Consider the following 20,804-nt stretch of genomic DNA (forward strand, 5'->3'; position numbering starts at 1 on the left):
TACAAATTAAAGGCCATTCACATGGAGTTTGAAGCTTCTAGTTTTGGGAAAAGAGTGTAGAGCCATATGAAAGGCTGTCTGTCAACAGAATCCTGTCTGAACCATGTCCTTCATTGGATGATATGGGTGATAGTGCTGGTCAGCTGGAAGAAAGAAATGTGATGGTAATTCCTAAACACATGTGTCAGAGTAAATCCAATATACATGCCAGTCAGTTATGATAATGGAGTGGAATACGTTACTTTGTGCATATCTAAATAAAAATACACACGGACAATATTTCTTTTCCTTTTCCCTAAAAAAATGATTTTATGTAAAGAATAGCAGCAGTTTTTCATAGTAATCTGAATTTTGTTTATAGACTTGTGATGATGAGCATTTTATTTTTGGAACTGGTTGCTACAGTTTGCTACGAGATTCACAAAGTGCCCAGCGTTATTTCTCAAGTGTTGAAAAAAGAAAGGTGTCCAGTGTTCCTGGGGAACCAGAAACAATATGAAACCAGATGATGAAGAGTTAAGAAAAACTTCTCAGCCTGCTAATGAACTCCATCCTGCCTTGGTGAGACCACCCTCCTTTTAAGTAAGAGGTAATTTAATATGCATCTAACTCAGTTGTGTTTGGGTTTCATCCAATCTAAGAGTATCAGTGTGATAAATTATAATGAATTGTCTGCAATACTTCACAAAGTGACTATAACAGAACTGAAAAACAAGATCTCTCAGCCTGATTTTCTAACTCCGTTTGAATACTTTTTGCCTTATTCCTGTCAGACCACTCCGAAACTTGCAAATGTTTCTTATAGCTCCCTCACACTGAAAAGTTATGTGCTTCGAGCTCCATTTGATTAGATCCACAATTGTTGGCTGTCTCTATTAAATCAAGCCCCACACTTGAAAATGACACCAACTGTGAGACCAGCCAAATAATATAGCAAGAGAACTAACATGGCTTCTTTAGTTTCCAAAAGGTTTCTTTACATGTTAATTTCCTTTTGTAATCCACACTGTGTGCTCGGAAGTAGGTTAGTGAAATGGCCTCCATTCCTACTTCAGATTTTGAAAAAGCCAGCTGGATCCAGACACTGTAGTGTCTGTAGGAAAAATGGGCAGAGGCTGAAAAGGGGGTCAGGAAACTCACATTCTAGCAGGGGCTTGTGGTACAGCTGTGTGACTTTGCTCACGTGACTTAACTCCTTTAGGATGTACTTTCTTCATTTAGGTTAAGAGCCACTGTCCGAGGGAAAAGTTCTTTTCATTTAATGGCTTTAGGTAGCTCCAGCTCTTCAGAACGCAAAAGCAGGACTGTTATTCTACAGATGATCCATCCTAAGATCTATAGATGATCTATCATAAATAAAAACGAGGAGATTGGCATTAAGCTGTTTCCTGTGTTGGTTGGAAGACAGCAGTCTTTAGGGTGACATGTGAAATTTGTGTGGGAGGACCAGGATGGGATTTTTTTACCCCTCCTATTCATAGACTACAGATGTGTAGAGATTCATGGGCTGGTGATCAAGACCAATTTTCTGTGTGAAAATCCTGTTAATTCTATCAGGCTTAACGTCCTCATGGGCAAAATACTGGGCATATTGGACTTGTAAGCCTCACAAGGGCAAGAGGTATGCTTTTCTTTTCTGTGTTGAGCTTTGTGCCTGAGACGGTTCCTGAGAACTAGTAGGTACTTGTATTCATTTCCTATTGCTGCTGTAACACTTCCACACACTGAGTGGCTTCAAACAATACAAGCTTATTACCCTATGCTTCTGGAGGCTAGGAGGACTAAAACTGAGGGGAGAGCAGGGCTGCATTCCTTGCTGGAGGCTCTAGGGGAGAATCAGTTTCCTTGCCTTCTTTCCAGAGTCTACAGGCCGGCCCCATTTCTTGGCTCACAGCCATCCTCCATCTTCAAAGCAGCAATGGCTGGTTGAGTCTTTCTTCTATCACATCATTTTGATTCTGCTTCCATCATCACACTTCCTTCTAAGCCTGGCTCTCCTGACTCCCTCTTTCACTTATAAGGACCCACCCTTAAAATTACATTGGGCCCACCCAGATAACCTGGAATGATCTTTTCTTAAGATCTTTAATTCAATCACATATACATAACTGTCACATGAGGGGACATATTCACAGGTTCCTGGTATTAGGAGGTAGACATCTTTGGGTGGCCATTATTCTTTCTGCTTACCACAGTGTTCAATAAGTATTTGATCAACTTGTAAATATTTTGCAAAAACGGTAGGGTAAATACTTTGAGTTATTTGTAAGGTTAGCCAATTCCCATCACCCATCACTAACCAAAGTCATGGTCACGTGTGCATGTACACTTCTGATCCCTCTCAAGTCTACAACCTTCATACTCATTCAGGCTCATGCTCACCTGACCCTGTTTAGGCTTTAAAAATGCATGCTGGTTCTATTTTACTCTCTTTCATCTGGTAGACAGAATATAATCTGTTGTGACAGATTTTCCTGACCAAGTTGAGTGAATTGCTCACTGTCACATAGAGACAAAAACGGAGCCAGAATAGAGATGTAAAACCCCTTTCTACTTCCCTTGCATCCCATCTCATACTCAACTCTTTTCTCCAATTACCATTGCAAACAGATCAACCAACAAAGAAGAGAGGGTGGGAATCTTCAGGCAGAAGTAAAGATGCATGCATCATATTGCAATCCTACCAGTGAAAACCCAAGCTTCGTTCTGTTATTAACAACCTCCAAGTCATGTACCTTCCCCTCCAAAATAAATGCTTCAAATCGAGGCCACAGTCCCTGAACTGCTCTCCCACTAGAGATGCTACTAACCACCATGTTGATCAAGACCCATACACCTTCTGTCGAAACTCTTTCAGGTTTTTCTCTTGGCATTAAAATATATATGACAGCAAACTACCTCCAACTGCCACCCAATCCTCCTCCCACCAACACAGGTAAAGTTTCAGGATGATTTTGGCAGGCAACCCATAGGAACCTTAGTGGTGGACAATTACCTATTTTCATTTTGAAATTTTCAATTATTTTGAAGCAACTGATATTTTATGCAGGTTAGTTTGTGTCACTTAGGGCAAATTTCTACCACTTCTCAGTCAAAGCAATTACAGGAATCCTGTCTTATCTTTGACTTAACTGTAACATTCAGAAAGGGATGACAACCTACTGTATTTGTTTAATGCCAATTCTATCAAGGCAGCATATATAACTGGTATCAAAGAGTAATTGGGAATAATTGTAAATTAATTTAACACTGCACTTAAGATAACGACAATAAGGGATAAGTAATGAAAACTTGATTGACACGCAACAACACTTCAGCATTCAATACCCCAGGCATTCTCTTCTTTTAAATCTGGCAACCAACCACACCACATTACATCAGTGACAAAGTCCACAGATTTACTTACTGGTTATCTTAAGTACAAATAATATATCTCTCTGTGGCCTAGAGGAAATAATTGTGCGAGACTTATAAGGTGTAAATTCTCCAGAATAATTTTTCCTGCAGTTCTAGTAGATCACCAAATATTTAAAACCTACTGTTTGCACATATAAGCTTCCTGCGGTGGGTCTAACACAGCACATAGGCTTTCACTAAGGAATGTGAATTTCTATGGGAAAATCTAGTTCAAAGGTAAATAAACCTCTAATACATATTTTTTTCCTTATTTAATTCCATATTCTTGATCATGAGCCTTAAAATGTAAAGAAACTGATCCGGAGTTAACATCAAGAGGCAGGGAAAATAAACACAAAATAAAGTTTCATTTCTAAATAACTACTCCTGGAGTCAGAAAATGCTGTAACTTGGTGGTGATAATGTCTTTCACATGGCAAATACGAGGTACTGTGGAAAGTTCCATCTATGTCTATATTGGCCAGCTCAAATGTAGAGGTGAAGAACTTTGTCAAAAGGCAAAACAAACCAAAAAACCCCAAAAACCCTTCAACTTTTTAAGGCAATGAGGCTAGGAAGGCAATGAGAGTTTCATTGTCCTGTATAATTTGAATAACAACCTGAGTTTTTCACCCCCCTTTCCAAACTGTAGACTAGGGTATAGCTAGCTACAAGCTGTCACACATCTGGAAGACTATTTTAAAACACATTCAAATGTTTTGACTACATGATGCCAAGCATCTGGCAATACAAACTTCTCTTAGGTATTTTTCTGCTATAGAATTCAGTCTGTGTAGACAGTCGTTGTGCCAGATTTTGAACTACATGTTTTATTTGCAGAATGACAAAAATATATATGCAAAGGTAAGGTTTTCCTTGTGCCTTTGATTTAGGTAGACTTAACTTAATGATGTTAACAGAGTTGCCATTGATTCTTGCATTACTTGAACTACTGTCTAGTGGTGTTCTCCCCCTGTCCCCAAAAGCCCTTCAGTGGCCTCTACTGGTCAGTTCCTCCCCAGGAACATTCTCTCCCAAACGGACAGCATTCACTCACTTGTCTAAATAGTAACTGACTTTATTGGTTTCATTCCACAGCAAGGATGAGGGAAGGCGAGGTTTCTAGTTTTCCCTGTCTAATAGGAACCAGCCTTAGGCATACCTGTGGTTCACCACCCATCCCCAAACCATTTGCAGGATCTTGAGGTAGGAGGTAGGTATTCTTCATGTGAGGTCGCCCCCCTCCTAATGCAAGCTAGCTCAGACTTCCAAAGGCTGTTTCCACAAACTAACCTAACCATCCCTATCTCCACACCACTTTCACCTTTTCACACTAAGTCTTAAGTCAGATGACCCCCACAGTGGGGGGTGTTCTGGGTAAAATATGCACTAATTATTTCAGTTTTATAGCTTGCAATCTACTGCAGATCGCTCATTCTTGTTTTTGACCTAAGAGAACAGGGATACATTCCTCACAGGCAGGGTACAGACCATATTCATCATTGTGGCCTTGGCACCTAAGCAGGGTGCTAGGCACAATAAAGGTCTGTTCAATTGTTCTGGATAAAATGCAGTCCATTCCGATGTTGAAGTAAAAATCACTACATTTCAACCCTGAAATTAACTTAGCCAGGAGTCCAGTTTGGGCCTAAGCAGTGTTCGCAATTTGGATAATCATGAAGAGCAGACGCATGGGGTGGGCCTGTCAGAACTCTAATAGCATTAGGGTGCTTCTGGTAAAATATAAAAACTGTATTTTTTTTGTATTATGTATTATGTATTATGTACTTTGTATTACGAACTTTGGAGCCATGTATTATTAAGGCCTCCTTGACATAAAGACTACACACTTAGTGGAGAGAATCTCTGTCTCCCTGTTTGTGGACCACACCCTGACTGGCTTGTTCTGGAAGCTGCTGGGCTGTTCAGGGCTCTGGAACACGATCAGCAACAATGGCTCCACAGCAATGAAAGCCAGCACATGGCTGTGAAGCTCGCTCCGGAGGTGTGTGACGGCAAGCCCTTGGTGTCTGATGGGGTGGGAGCATCGGGGAAAGTGGTGGGGCTTGGATGCTGGAGGTCCAGCAAGCTGCCTTTAGCATCATAGGCCGTCCTTGAGACCTTATTCGTGAACATACTTGTGACTCCCGCTGGGAAGGCCCAGAAAACAAGAGGGAGGATTTGAAGAGCCCAGAGAGCTTAAGTTGCAGATGGGGTGAGAAATATAGATGTATGGTTTATGCTGTTAACAAGACCTCATTAAATCAGTCTGGTGTGGCTTAGGAAAGCCAGGATTCGACAGATAGATGGACTAATACATAGAGGGAAAATGAATTCGGTGACATCAAGCAATATAATATTTTTCTATTTTATAATATATTTAATAGCATAAGATGTTGCTATTTCCCTTTTAAATATATTCCAAATCAAGTATTTGAAGCAGTTTTATAATCCTCTGAGCTGAAAATATAGCTAAGAAACTCGTAGAAAGTCTCCTAGAGGATTAACAGTTCCATGGTGGAGAATGTATTTTAATTCAGAATTCGTCAAGTAAAGCAGCCTCCTCTGTAGGTTTTACAAATAAAAGCAACTGGTGGCTAATATTTCTAATCTTCAATCAGTTTTCTGTGGATGAAAAATCAGAATCAGAGATTATTGCTTTTACAAAGAATGTTTAGACATCCCAGTGACATGATCACTATATAAAATATAATTCAAATGATCTCAGTTTAAACACTGACTTTGACAGTTAGTAAAATCATTTAATTTTCTACTATGGAAACTATTTTAATAATTTTAACCACTTTTAGATTATATCAATTCTTTGAGATGAAGGACGATGAAGAAACAAACTAATCTCTGTAAATTGAGCTCCACTGCAAAAATGATCTCCATTCTTCAGCAGGGATATTAATGGGTAACCTTTTGAGGGCCTCTTCCTTGTATTTCTCTTCTTCTGCCTCTTCTGTCTCACACAGCTCAAAGGAAACCTAGCTCACGAAAACAGACTTACTTAATGATCCCCTTCCCTCGGCTTTCTCCCATTCTCTTTCATTCACATTCCCAACTTTACATCTCTCTTCTCATTTTCCTTGTTTCTTTCCGGGGAATGACCACCTCAAAGGATTAATTCAGAACAGGCAGCAGAAAACGGTAACAAGAGTGGGCAAATCAGGATGTGGATTTAAAATCAAGAGGTATTTTAAAGGAGGAGAGTTTCTCAAATTAAACATATGTTAAGAATATGGGTTTGTTGTTCATGGCATACCTGCTGCCTGTGATCCCACCCTCATCGGATCAGCCTTCAAGGGCAGAGCATTCCCTAGTGGAATAATAAATACAGCGGCTTGAGTGAATATGGATCTGGGCAGCCCAGCGACCCTCCTTTCCTCTTGGTCTGACTTCACTGTTGGAACACAGGTGGTCACTGAATGGGTTGAAGTAGTGAAATGGATCGTGGCCCCTTGGGCTTAGAGCCAGAGATAGAAAATTCAGGTTCCAAGGAATCAGGCTTTGGGCACATAAAAATTCTAATGTTCAGTCCTGGCATTTATACTAAACTTTGCTTTAACTGATATTGCCTGTTTTCCAAGGCATCGTCTTTCTTACTTTGTTATATGTGAACTAGGCAACAAAAATCCATTAGACTTTCAAAAAATAGGTTGTACGGATGCTTAGAGTGCTTCTCTTTGCGCTGACCTTCCACTAACTTAACAGTATGGCAAACTGTATTCTGTAGGTAAAAATGAAAGCCGTGCCTTATGTCAGCACTTTCATTCTTCCCGGTGTATCATATCAAGTAGTTCTCTGCTGTCCCAGAATTATGTGTCCAAATATTGTTGATAGGAACCAGTCATACTTATGCTCATTAAAAGGTTTCAGTAGGAACCATGCAGAATAGAGATATATTATGTATTTGTTCACATATATCCTTCCTTGCTTTAGAGGAGTTTTGAGGTGGAGAGCAGTAATTAAGATACTTATGATTTGAATGCACTCTACTGATAGACAAGATTCAGCAGTCTTGGATCTCTCAGGATAAGCATCCCTGATATGAACATAAGAAATCCATGTGGGTTTTGAGGGAAATATTTTTAGTGTGGTGTTGAAACAATATAGGTATAAGAAGCTCAAGACCCCTCTCTCCCATTTGTTTTGATATTATTTTTAGGAAACAAGAACTGCCTAACAAGCTGTGAAATTACCACAGAAGAATAAAGGATAACTGGCTTCCCTTTACACTGTCTGAAAAATAGTACTTTCTAACTAAATGAATAGTGTTGGGGAACAAATGATTTCTGAGTCCCTCAAGCATTTCATAAAAGTCCACTTACGAAGTATAGCATATAGACAACAAAACCTTCCTAACTCTTCGTTAAAGCAGTCAGGCCTCTGACATTTGATTACTAGTTCAGGTTATCACACAGTCTTGGTGTGCATATATTTTCATATTTCTGTAACAATGCCCCAAATCAGCAGAGAACCTGATATATGAAAATTCCTATATATACAAAAAATAGTTTAGAGGATGTGATTATTTGCTTTTCAAAAAAAATTCATTTATTTATCAAGGTCTCCTTTAGTGAGCCATATCTGATTGAGAACTGGCCTTCTTTCTCCATGTTGTCTGAATCTGTGATGTTTTAAAGAACTTGGCTCAGATGTCCCCCTCACAAAGGGGAGAACATATTATAATGTTCTAAAGGCAGGAGGTTTGTGTTAAGCCTGTCTCAGCAGCTTCAATATAGAGACAGGAAAATCCAACGAAACCCAGTTCCAAAATTTAGCAAGTCCTCATAATTTGAGCAAACACATTAAAGAAGATGCTATGAAGCAGGTAGACAGTATGATCAAAAGTGTGGCTTGGGAGGTCAGGGGAGGAGAAAAGGTAGAGCACAGGTAGAACTTTCCTTCCACTGGTCACCTTCCCCCAAAGTGAAGTCTCATCAATTTTAATGGCCATAGGTTGCTACCACGTCGTTACACCTTCAATGAAGTGATGTCAAAGAAAGCCAGCTGAGGACAAAGATGGTGAGACACATGACGAAGGGGGTGGGAGGGAGAATACTGTATTTATGTGTTCATCCCCACTCTTGCAGAAACCCAAAGTCAGCTGCCTTGCTTGAGGGATTGTTCCCCTTGACATTCCAAGGTCATGTTGCCTCTGTCCATGATCCATAATCCTTTAAGACAAAATGCCATTCTGCTACAAGCACACTGGAAAACTCTGCAGCACTGTCCAGAGATGGGTTGGTTTGCTCTGGGACAGGAGCATGAGCAATGCTCAAGCCAGGCAAGATGACGACTTGGCAGGGGAAGACAGAATCGAGAAGAATTAGAGAGAGTTCAGGCATCAAATAGGTGGTTGGCCCAGAAAATCACGAAGTTTCCTTCAAACTCTGAGATTCTACAATTCTGCATATTAATAGGTCTCATGGAAAGAGGGTTAACCCATATATGAGAAACAATGTACACACGAAAAGCAAAAGGGAAAGAAAAAAATCCCTTCCTACACCCCTTAGATTACAACATGGCTAAACTATTTAAAAATGGTAATTTGACTTAGCTAGGGATTTCCATTTAAAAATGATTAGAAGATGCAACAAAAATATAATCTCTGGTTACAAATATTAAATGGGTATGGATGCAGAACTATGGGTCAGTAGTTAACATTGGCCAAAGCAATGTCTCTGCTGCTCAAACAGAATTCAGTTAAATTTATGATGGAAATCTCCATGAATGCTATGAAGTATGTGCACAGGGTCTGTCCTCTCTCGCCTACATTTCTCTGTGTGTGTGTGTGTGTGTGTGTGTGTGTGCGCGCGCGCGCATGCGCGTGTGCATACACGTGCATGTGTGCTTGTACTTTGCTGCTAACAGAGCACATTTGCTTTGACTGTGGAGCTCTTTCCAGACATTAAAAGCCACAATTCTAGTTTTTATACTTAGAAAACACTCAAAATGTGTTTCTTTCTAGGGGAAAAATACTGTGCCACCTTTGAGAGTCACGCCCTTTGTATCCCATCAACTGTTGTGGGAAAACTTCTGATTCTATTTTTGCAGAATCTTTGTCTCGTATTTTCTGAAAAGCTTTGAGCTCTTGCACGCACAATCTTCTAGCGGCAATTTTAGCACAGTTGAATGCTTTTATTTGTGTGGCAGGTAGGACACACGATAATACACATCACTAAATTAATACTGTTCCCATACAAAAATTCTTTTCTAGGACCTGCTTGCTGGTTGCCTCACTGTGGGATCAGAAGGTGGGATACTTTGATTTTAAACACAAGGGAAGGGACAGTGGGAGCCAGGCTTTTAGTGATGGAGCCTTTAGGGCCCCAGGGTAACTGTTACACATCTCGTGTGGAAGAACACAGTGTGTGACATCAGTGTCCACACACAGCCCCCACTGAGATTAAAAACCACATGTAAGGCAAAATAATTTACTAAAATGTTGACAAGAGCACTCTGTTTACGAAACATGTGCAGGGGGAAAAGCTGACTAAGCCAAAGGGAAAACTTGCGTGTAAGCTGCTTATCAACTATCCTTAGCAAGGTGAGGAGATCTTGGCAGCACTTTGGGGGACATTTTGACTTCTCTTTGCTTCATGCTCTGGAGTTATTTTTTCTATTTTTTTTTTTTCATGCTGTCTCTGTAACACAACCTCTTTACATAGTTTATCTCAGGAAATGACAATTGGCCGTCGAATCCCATACAAATTGATTGGATATGACAGCTCAAAGGAATAAATATTCTGCAGAGAAGAAAGTTTCTACTTATACTCTTGTATTTTCAATCCTTTTTTTTTACCCCTTCTTCCTTAATTTTATTATTTCAATTAGATCATTTAAAAATCAACACATCACATACCAACCTCCCCTAAGAGCAATCATAAGATTTGATGATTTTTCTGATACATAGGCTAGGGTTTCAAATTTGCATTATTTTATCTACTGAATTAACTATGAATTCTAAACCAAACTAATGCTGCCATGTGTTTTTAAACATCTCTAATCTAAACCATCTGGAGAGGCATGGTTTTGCAAAGGCATCCTTTTCAGGACACTCTGTGGATTTTGTCACTGCTTGAGGTTTTGGCAAACCATCAACATTACTATAATTCTCTTTTATGAAATATAGCTTTTGACTAGGATTTTAGAGTCTTGGGTGTGTGCGTGTGTATTTATATGAGTGTGGGCACTTGTGTGCAGTTTTTGCTTCTGTCCCTTTCTTTTTTTCAGAAGACGATATTTACAATAAACTTATTTTACTTTTTTAAACTTATTTAAAGAAACAAAGGTTTTTATTGCATATAAGGAATAAATTTTATTTCATTTACTCAACATAATGTCAGACCAAGTTATTAAGAAATGGAGAAGGACTAAGGAATCTACTCCTGAAATCATTGTTGCACTATATGCTAACTAATTTGGATGTAAATTAAAAAATAAATAAATAAAATTAAAAAAAAAAAAGAAGTGGAGAAGGACTTTTAAATAACCCACCTTACTGGATGTAGGTGCTGGGAATACTTTCTAAACAACTCATTAGAAGAAAACATATCAGCTTTAGAAACCACAACAAAAAAAGTGTAGATATAAAATTATTATGGCAACAATGATTTGTGGGCATGTAAGATATGAACTCAACACATTTATAAGGAGATTACGACTGAAAATTGACTAAGCTAAATATTTTGCCTAAGAAAAGCAACACCTTATTTATTTCTTTGGCTAATAATGCCCATTTCCTTTAAAAATTAGAAATCAAATACAAGCATGGTAAAAGCAAAGTGTAGACTACTTATTACAACAAAGGTTAGAAAACTTCTCCCGGAAGTAAGGATGATGATTCTACTTCCACGGATTCTCTTCAATAATAATGCTTTCAGGTAATTTCAAGAATTAATCACAAAAAAAGGGAATGGATAGCCTTTTGTTGAGAGTTATTGTCTGAAATCAATTAAAATAATAATGTGACTAATGGGGAATATGTACATCTCTGTAAGTTATAATGACGTGGCATGTTCAAACAACCTCTTTCATCCAAAAATATTAGGCAACTTAAAGATACCCATAAATCAAAAGGTTTTGGTCAAGTTTGTAGAGGGGAAAAAAAGGTCTATTTTTAAGAAATACAATGGCCTGGATTCCAGAAATGGATCTGTGCTTATGAGATAAAGATGCCAGGGGCGCCTGGGTGGCTCAGTCGGTTGAGCAGCCGACTTCGGCTCAGGTCGCTATCTCGCACTCTGTGAGTTCGAGCCCCGCGTCGGGCTCTGTGCTGACAGCTCGGAGCCTGGAGCCTGTTTCAAATTCTGTGTCTCCCTCTCTCTGACCCTCCCCCGTTCATGCTCTGTCTCTCTCTGTCTCAAAAATAAATAAGCATTAAAAAAACTTTAAAAAAAAAAAAAAAAAAAAGATGCCAAAGCAATGCACTAGCACTCCTCTCAGAGGTGGTAGCACCTAGAACACTCTCAGTGGGTGCTAATGTGGCCTGGGGCAATACTACAGCCCACCTTTCTGTTGTTCACTGTTTCCTTTCCCAAAATGACATCCTCCATAGCTACAACTTTGAGGGAGAGGGTTCCTTCTGAGGCTCCTTTTTTTTTTTTTTTTAAGAATTCCTGATATTCTTTTTTTTTTTAACTTGTTTTATTTTTTTATTTTTTTTAATCTACATCCAAATTAGTTAGCATATAGTACAACAATGATTTCAGGAGTAGATTCCTTAGTGTCCCTTACCCTTTTAGCCCATCTCCCCTCCCACAATCCCTCCAGGAACCCTCAGTTTGTCCTCAATATTTATGAGTCTCTTCTGTTTTGTTCCCCTCCTTGTTTTTATATTATTTTTGTTTCCCTTCCCTTATGGTCATCTTTTTTTTGTCTCTTAAAGCCCTAATATGAGTGAAGTCATAGGATTTTTGTCTTTGACTGACTAATTTCACTTAGCATAATACCCTCTAGTTCCATCTACATAGTTGCAAATGGCAAGATTTCATCCTTTTTGATTTCCGAGTAATGCTCCATTGTGTGTGTGTGTGTGTGTGTGTGTGTGTGTGTGTGTGTGTGTGTGTATACCACATCTTTTTTATCCATTCATCCATTGATGGACATTTGGGCTCTTTCCATACTTTAGTTATTGTTGATAGTGCTGCTATAAACATTGGGGTGCATAGGTCCCTTCGAAATAGCACACCTGTATCCTGTGGATAAATGCCTAGTAGGCAATTGCTGGGTTGTAGGGTAGTTCTATTTTTAGTTTTTTGAAGAACCTCAATATTGTTTTGCAGAGTGGCTGCACCAGCTTGCATTCCCATCCTGATATTCTTTCAAACCTGCTTCTGTCTATATTAAAATGCTGAAGGATAAAGGAAAAGCACAGTCTGATATTCCAGAGAATGAAAGCCCCATGTAGGGGTGCCCTGGGTCATATGTCTTTAGGAGGGACAGCTCTTAACAGGCATGCTAATTTGGTCTTGGAGGAAAGTAGAACATTTGTCAACCCCATCTTCCTTACTCTTGCTTCAGGGTCTCCAGAGTGGGTTCAGTATGGCAAATGGCCAGCTAGTCTATATAGACTTCAGTGAAGCCATATGAGCTATGTAGAGACCAGGGGGTTCCTTTATGAAGCCTGTGCCTGAGGCAGTCAGTATGAGTAATTAAGCCAAAGAAGCAAATACATCTGTACCTAGCACATGGTGGAAGCAGAGTAGCAGGGATGATATTGAAGCCGTGCACACCAGTACAGCATTACCTGTTATCAAAATTTCAAGATCATTTTGTGCTTGTTGGTAAGATGCCTTCCTCATGTTCTCCCAGTGCTCCCCTGCTTCCCAGTCACCATGGTCCCTTCCTCCTGCACCTCTAAGTCACCATCTCCCCCATTCAACAACTACAGATGCAACACCTAATACAAAGCAGGGCCACATCTGTGCTATCTGGATGGTGCCATACAGATTACTACATATTTGGAATTTCATTCCTGCATGTTACATCACTGTAGCTGACACTGAGCAAGCACATACTCTGTGCCTGCCACTAAGTGCTTTATATATATTCATTTATTTTACTGTCGTGTATGACTTGCCCATGGTCACAGAGCTTCTAGGTGGTGGGACCCAAATTACAATCCCAGGCTGTATGGCCTTATATAGTGTTTACCTGTCTCCTAGGACCCAGTAAGTATCTCATCATCATCATGTTATGAAACAAACATTTAAATGATTGAGATAAGAGAATTTTGGAATTGTCTCAGATTCCGTCTTCACCTGGCAGATCATACAAAAAGCACACAAAGGGATCTGACCGGGGATATGACCAATGTGAAGGGAACTGGCTGAGTGATGGGAAATAGGGCATGGTGGGGACTGGGAAAAAGTGAATAGCTCTTGGGGAGGGAGGCGGCTTCTTCCCAGCTCCAGCAAACTGCTGTGAGGACCTGGTCATGGTGGGTACTCCATAAATATCTGTTGAATGAGTGAATAAGTGAATGAGTGAATGAATGAATCTAAGTTAGGTGAAATTCTTTAGGAATATATTCAAGCAAGAAAAATAAGAATGCCAAGGTTTAAGCTTCTTCCCACGTGACCATCATGCAATGATACTGAAACAACCATATGTAAAGAAATGTTCACCTACTACTATAAACCAAATTGTATCCCCCACATTTTTTTTTACTTGTAGAAAGAATTACTATCAAACTCCACTCATTGGGCCAGAGAGCCTTGTGGTGTTAGCAAAAGACTTGCCCTTCATGTAACACACTACCAACACTTGTGAATTCTTCGGCCAGCCAGCAGCTTCAACTCCAAGCTCTCACAATGTCCAGATTCCTTCACAAACATATGTTGAAGTCCTACCCTTCAATGTGTTTTTAATGGAGATGGGGCTTTTGAGGTAATTGGCTTTAGATAAGGTCATGAGGATGAGTCCTCATGATGCTATTAGGCACCAGAAGAGCTTGCTTTCTTTCTCCCTCTCTCTGCCAAGTGAGGATATATCCAGAAGGCAGGTGTCTATAAACCAGGAAGAGAATCCTCACCAGACACCAAAATAGCTGGCACCTTGATCTTGGGCCTACCAGTCTCCAGAATGATGGGAAAATTATTTTCTGTTGTTTAAGCTACCCAGTCTATGGCATTTTTTATGGCAGCCCCAGCAGATTAATACCCCTACAGAATCTCTTTTATCCCGACAATAATCTTCAGAGGTAAATAGAATTCGTTCCCTGAGAACACCCGTTCCCCTTAGACCGAGGCTACCCTGACCTCAGTGAATGGCTGGGTGGCAGAGTGGTGAGGACAAAGGGAGGGACAGGCTAGAAAGCTTGCTCATATTGCCGTCTGGCTCTCATTGCACAGCATCAGTAATTCCTGGGGCAATTCTCTGATGAGGCACACCTGGAGAAAGCCCAGTTCAGACAGTATTAGTCCAGGGCATGGGAAAGGAAAGAAGGGCATTCAGGGACTGAATGATCTTCAGTGTTGGGGTTCTGTGCCTTCAGTAATATATGCACATGAATGGGGCAGAGCAGACACTAGTTAGTCTCAGGTTTCATCATAATATTACACTGCAGCGTGATCACTTGCAATATGAGATGGCAAGACAAAGGAAACACTTAAGAAATGATCTGTTCAAAGGCGTATTCTCATGGCATTCTCTGTATCAAATAGCTCACTTGGTCCCTCGTAAGGTGTACAGCCTCCTTTATTGCTATTTTCAGATAATGGATCGTCTACGATACAATCTGTTTGCTATAATCCTGCTGATAATTCTAATTTCCCTAGATGGATTCCAATGGTCAATTCTGCTTGTGCTATTTTTGGGGGAGAAGATTCCAGAAAGAGGGCAGATAAAGAGTGAGAGCTGGCAAGGCATTTTCCCTGCTTCCAGCTTCCTGGGCCAAAAGAGAAAAAGAAGCCCCTGCTGTTTGATTTAATAAGGATCAGTGTCTAGCTCAAGCCTCAATCATCAGACCAGTCATACTCAATTGGTATAAAAGAAGCATTTCCGAATGTCCGTGTTTCATTTCAGCACGTACATGTAAACTCCCTTAGGCTTTTTTTTCTAAAGGCACAAAACAGCCGCTGTGCTGCTGTTCCTCTTGTCCCGTCTATATAACTTGTATCTTTTTTGTAAGAGCTTAATTTTACATTTACACCATATGCATTCTTCAATTTTCCATAACTGTGTACTTCAAAAAGTGTATCACAATCTACACAGCAATGGTTGAGGTGTCCTCTTCTGGGCTTCTCCAGCCTGCAGTACCTCCATCATCACAATGAAAACTGGGTTTTAATTACATTAGTTAGCATGTTCTTTGTCCACTTTGTTCTCTAATGACTAAGCACCTATTATATACTTTGATTTTGTCACCCCGGGAACTCATTTTGAATATAGAGTCCTACTTGTCAGAGAACTTTCTTTTCCTTCATCCTGTTACCCTTAAAGGTAAAAACTGCCAGTTATTTTACCAGCAAAGCATGGGTTTATTCAGGAAAAAACAGAATTGCAATCCAAGACAAACAAGGTGTAGCAAAGCCATAGGCAAGTGGGGGAACAAAGGAGAGGCATGCTTTTTGAGGAGAAAAGGGGTAAGTTGGGAAGGCTGTTGTGAACTAAAATCCACTGGAGTAACCTGGGAGCTCAAAGTGTGGTGGCTTTTCATTGACTGTTGCCCGTGCGGGGGATGAGGAAAGTGCTTCCTCCCCTGGCTGGAGTAGTAGAGCAGCATCCTTGTGCAAGGTCAAGTCCGTCTCTTCCTCTTGGGTCTGCAATTGACTATGAGCCATAGGGCATGCATGAGACCTCCCCCTGTCAAAACCTCCTGACTATTTTAGTGAAGTTTCCTGTTATTAATTTTCATAATCCCCTCCTCTTTTTTACTTCTACTAAGTAACCTCTCCTTGCTATATTCCAGAGAAAAGCTTAGAAAATACCTTTTCTTTCCTTTTTTTTTTTTTTTTTGTTTTTATCAGCCAGGCCATATGAAAGTTACCCTTCCTTTAAGTAAAGTAAAAATCCCTGAGCGAGATTCTAACAATTTTCTGGTCATAATACTCCTTGGAAGATGCATTTAAATTAATTTATGTCTTTGTGTCTATAGCTGTTTTGTTGACTTGGATTATGGCCCACAAGCTGGGCTGGGGAAGGGACAAAAACTGATGGGAGAAGAAATCAAGTTCATTGCAATAAACCTCATAATTCCATTGAGATGGCAGGAAGTCTCTTTTCCACAACGTGACAACATGGCCTCGACGACTCCCCCAGGTGACTCAGCATTGTGGTCAGCTAGGACCAGGGCTGCAAGTCCTGAGTTTCCGTCCCCCTGCTGACCACCAGTCTACATTCCCTCCTGTGTTATCATCACTCTTCATGAGGGCAGCTCTCTTCACGGTCAGCGGGAACCTCACCCAGAACCAAACACTGGAAGGCCAAAAGCCATGAATTGCAATCTCATCTGTACCCTTTACAGAATCTTAAGGAGAAGCAAAGCCACACATAAGAAGAAAGTTAAGTGAGGATTTTAAACACTGGCACCAGTGAAATGAGTTGGGATCACTCCACTTCCCGGTTCTGCTTTCCCTCTGAAATGAGGAGGGTTTCAGGTCATTGTCAGTTTCAGGCCATTGTCAAATAATCTTTAAAAAGAGAATGCTAAGAACAAAGAAACCAAATCAGGAAAAAATAAAAGTAAAAATAAAAACCTCTGACCAAGCCAAGCCTCTAAATATAGCTTTTCCACTTACCTCAATGCAGATAATTCTAAGATCTATATTCCTGATTCTATTCATTCCATTTAAAAGAGAAAGACCACACCAGGGTAAGCAATGCAGGGTGGTCAGAATGCATAATCTAATGACAGTGTGTGCAAGCCACTACAGAAGATGTCAGGAGCACTGCCAGACTGTGTGGTGGGCTGACTGGCTGATTTCTATGCACAGTCCACCAATGTTTTCCAAGTATGGACACAGCTCTTACAGAAATGAAAATAGAAAATGCAGGACCAGAGCCCACACTAAAAATTCAGTTTAGCAAAGACATGAAACTGCCCATGGAAGTAAAAGGTATTTGGCCTTGCTTTTCTTAACAGGGAGAAACGAATCTTCATACTGCAATCTTTTTACGATTAGGATAAAAGCCTGTCAGTCTTTGCAAAAGAACACTGAGCTGATGTCTGTGTTTTCTGCATTTGCTTTCTAGGGCCTGAAATAATGCTTTTCTGAGCTATTGGATTTGTTTGCAATTATAGTGTTCTGGAGATTATGAAGAATCAACAAAGATCAGCAAGAAATGGATAACTAACGCAATATTTAAAAATGATAACAGTATAGTCATCAAAAGGCACACATTGCTTCTTCCTATCTACACTCCTTCTTCCTACTAAGCAAACTCTCTAACTTTGAAATTACTGGAACATCACAGATGAATGAGGAAACACATTCAGACTACCTGATTTCAGCGAGATAGTGTCTAGAAGGGACCAGTTGTAGTAAGTAAATTTTACCGAAGATCAGAAAGGATGTAGAAGAAAAGTGATAGGTCAGTGAGTTGGGGTTTTGGTTTTTATCCTATGTATTTTAATTCTGTGGGCTCTCCAAATTCTCCTTTATGTTGAGAAGATGGTAAGGAGAGCTATGGTAAGGGCCATGTCTAACTGACCTCTTATAAAATGGCAGGCTGCCGAAAATACATCTTGTATGAACTACACAGCCTTTGCTCTCAAGCCCCACCTGGCCCCATCACTGTGGAGCATGGCCTAGCTGATGGCATGATATAGCTGGTAGAATGGGCCTTGGTTCCAGTATTGGTTCTACTGCTCATGAGCTGCAGAACCCTTCAAGTACAACAAAGAAGTAACATCTTGGCTCCTTCCCTGTTGTAAGGATCAATGAGATGATAAAGGGAGAAGCACAAAAAACGTAAATTATTTGAGTTCAGTGCATGGTAACCAAACTGCCCTTATTATTCCCCATCCCCCACAATAGTCATCCGCTAACTCATCTATGATTTCCCTGGCTGCCAAGTTACCCCTGGTTTGGTCTCCCACTAGCTCAGGCATACTCAATATTATAGCACTTAGGTTTTCTTTTGGTAGCTACTGGTATTACCTGGCTTTTATCCTACTTTCAAGGATATCCACTTAGCAAGGTGTCTCACTATCCCAAAATAAATGGTACTCTCCAATTCATATTCTCTCTATGTCATATTCAAGGGGGTCTTGAGCCCATTCCCGGAAAAACAACTCTGGGTCTTCTGATCATTCACCACAGAGGCAGATCCCAGCAATGAGTGAGTTGAGGAAAAGAGTGTGGGTCCGGGGCGAGGGTGGGTAAGTGGGAAGGGGCAGGGGCAGGAGAATTAGTTAGGAAATTTCTCAGTTTGAGTCAAGTAGGAGATCAGTGTCAGAAAAATAAAGTCAAGACACAGAGCTCTAGTTTGGGTCAAAGAGGAAAAGGGACGTGTGGGGCAAGAAGAAAAGTCCCACACTTCCAAATAAAACAGCCAACTAGTTTTGCCACCTTATCATCCCCTTTCTTCCTATCTCCTCTACATCCTGGTAGTCCCTGCATATTCATATTACTGCATATTCAAATGACCTGGCAGCTTTTAAAAATGCCCAGGCTGGACCTCAGACTAATGAAATCAGAATCTCTGTTGGTGGAATGCAGACATCACTAGTTCTTAGAGTTCCAGGTGATTGCAGTATCAGATAAGAAGGTGAAAGCAGCTCTGATCCATTTCTTCTCTATTCACCCATCCCCCATGACACATAGCTAGAGATGTTACCTGGCTGAATCCCCTACTAATGCAGCAGGAGGCAATACATGTGCTTTGTGGTAAAAAAGACCTGATTTCAAAATTGGCTTTGCTATTCACAGATACCTGCCCTAGTTTCATGACTTCTCTGAGCTGCGGGTTCTCATCAAGAGAGTAACAGGGCTTTATGACAGTGAATGTAAAGATACAAAGAGTAGATTCTCAATACGTGTTAGTACCTTTTTTTTCCCATAAATTCAATGTCATGGAGACATTCTCCATGTCCTCAAATTATTGCTTTTTCTCATGTCTTAGGAAAGCTCCCACTCACTTAAAGTCTAATAATTTCAAGGTTGATCTCTCTAGGTATATTTGCTTATTAGCCCAAAGTGATATGGAATTAGTAGGACTCCAGGAGTTATTAAAGACATTGATTTCCTGGATTGCTCTGTGGTGAAATTCAGGTATGATGGTTAATTTTATGTGTCAACTTGGGTAAGCTATGGCACCCAGGTTTTGGCCAAATACAAGTCTAAATGCGGGTATGAAGCTATTTTTAAATGTAATTTACATGTAAATCAATAGCCTTTGAGCAAGGTAGATTATCCTCCATAATGTGGGTGGGCCTCATCCAGTCAGTTTAAGGCCTTAAGAGCAAAGACCAGTTTCCTGAAGAAGTACCAATTCTAAACCTCTGTCTCTGTCTTTATATCTATCTATCTATCTATCTATCTCCTATTGGTTCTATTTCTCTGGAGAAGTCTGACTAATAATACAGCAGGGATCCTCAGAAGGGCTTCATAATAATGTTTGCTATGCTCACTTCCTCTTTTTCCTCCACTTCAGAGAGGGATCAAAGCTCTTTCCCGTTCACCTTCCCAAAGTTGGTGATACATTCTACCCCCTACACTTAGGTCAACTTAAGAGAAATAATTTAGGATCAGAAACTAGGTACTGTGATGGTATTTAGCAATTAGGTTTCCTTAAGATTTTGTAAATGCGTCTTTCATGAATATGAAGGGCCATTTATATGAACTACTTGTTTATGTCTGAGTAGCACATTCATGATGTTCAATATCTTGAAATGTGTGTGGTTAAATTCTGTAGCTATCATTTGATACCTAGAATATCAGAGTCCTCACGGTCTTTTGCACATGTCATTTAACCAACTCCAAAGTTTAAAAGTATTAGAATCCTCACTTTTCTCCCAGTGAGAAGGCTGGGCAGAGTTTAGAACCTTCTGGTCACCAGAAGAAGTGAAGATAATAATAGGAATTTGGGGGATAACGGAGATATTTTAGTCAACATCTTTTGGTCAGATATGGAGAGTACCTCTTTTTTTTTTTTTTTTAATCAGGAGTTTATTTTCTTCTAAAATACATATATTGGATAATTTAAGGGAGAAACTAAAAATGAAATTAAATGTGCACTGGTGAAATCTTCAGTAAATGATCCCAAAGTTACCAGGACAGGAAAGAGAGGATGCTCCTTTCAGTCAATACTGGTATTAACTATTGTGTGATAAAATAGTTAATTTTAAAATTCCAGGTAATTCCAAAGACCTAGGAAGTCTGCTTCTTCATTCAGCATTATTAGGTTCCTACTGACTCTTACTACGACGCAATGTTGTGAATAGTAAGCATATT

General features: G+C 40.0%; 1 protein-coding gene and 1 non-coding gene across 5 annotated transcripts in view; both read right to left on the bottom strand.

The window, feature by feature from the left end:
* The window catches only part of DYNC1I1 (dynein cytoplasmic 1 intermediate chain 1), a 321,789-nt gene that overhangs the window by 86,215 nt on the left and 214,770 nt on the right, over window positions 1-20,804 (bottom strand). The window lies entirely within an intron of this gene.
* LOC112867093 (small nucleolar RNA SNORA62/SNORA6 family) lies at window positions 14,075-14,228 on the bottom strand. The gene has a single exon (XR_003224158.1). It is a non-coding gene; the product is annotated as a small nucleolar RNA SNORA62/SNORA6 family (small nucleolar RNA).

This window comes from Puma concolor, chromosome A2 (genome assembly GCF_028749965.1).
Source record: "Puma concolor isolate L17-30 chromosome A2, mPumCon1.1.hap2, whole genome shotgun sequence".
Lineage (NCBI taxonomy): Eukaryota > Metazoa > Chordata > Mammalia > Carnivora > Felidae > Puma > Puma concolor.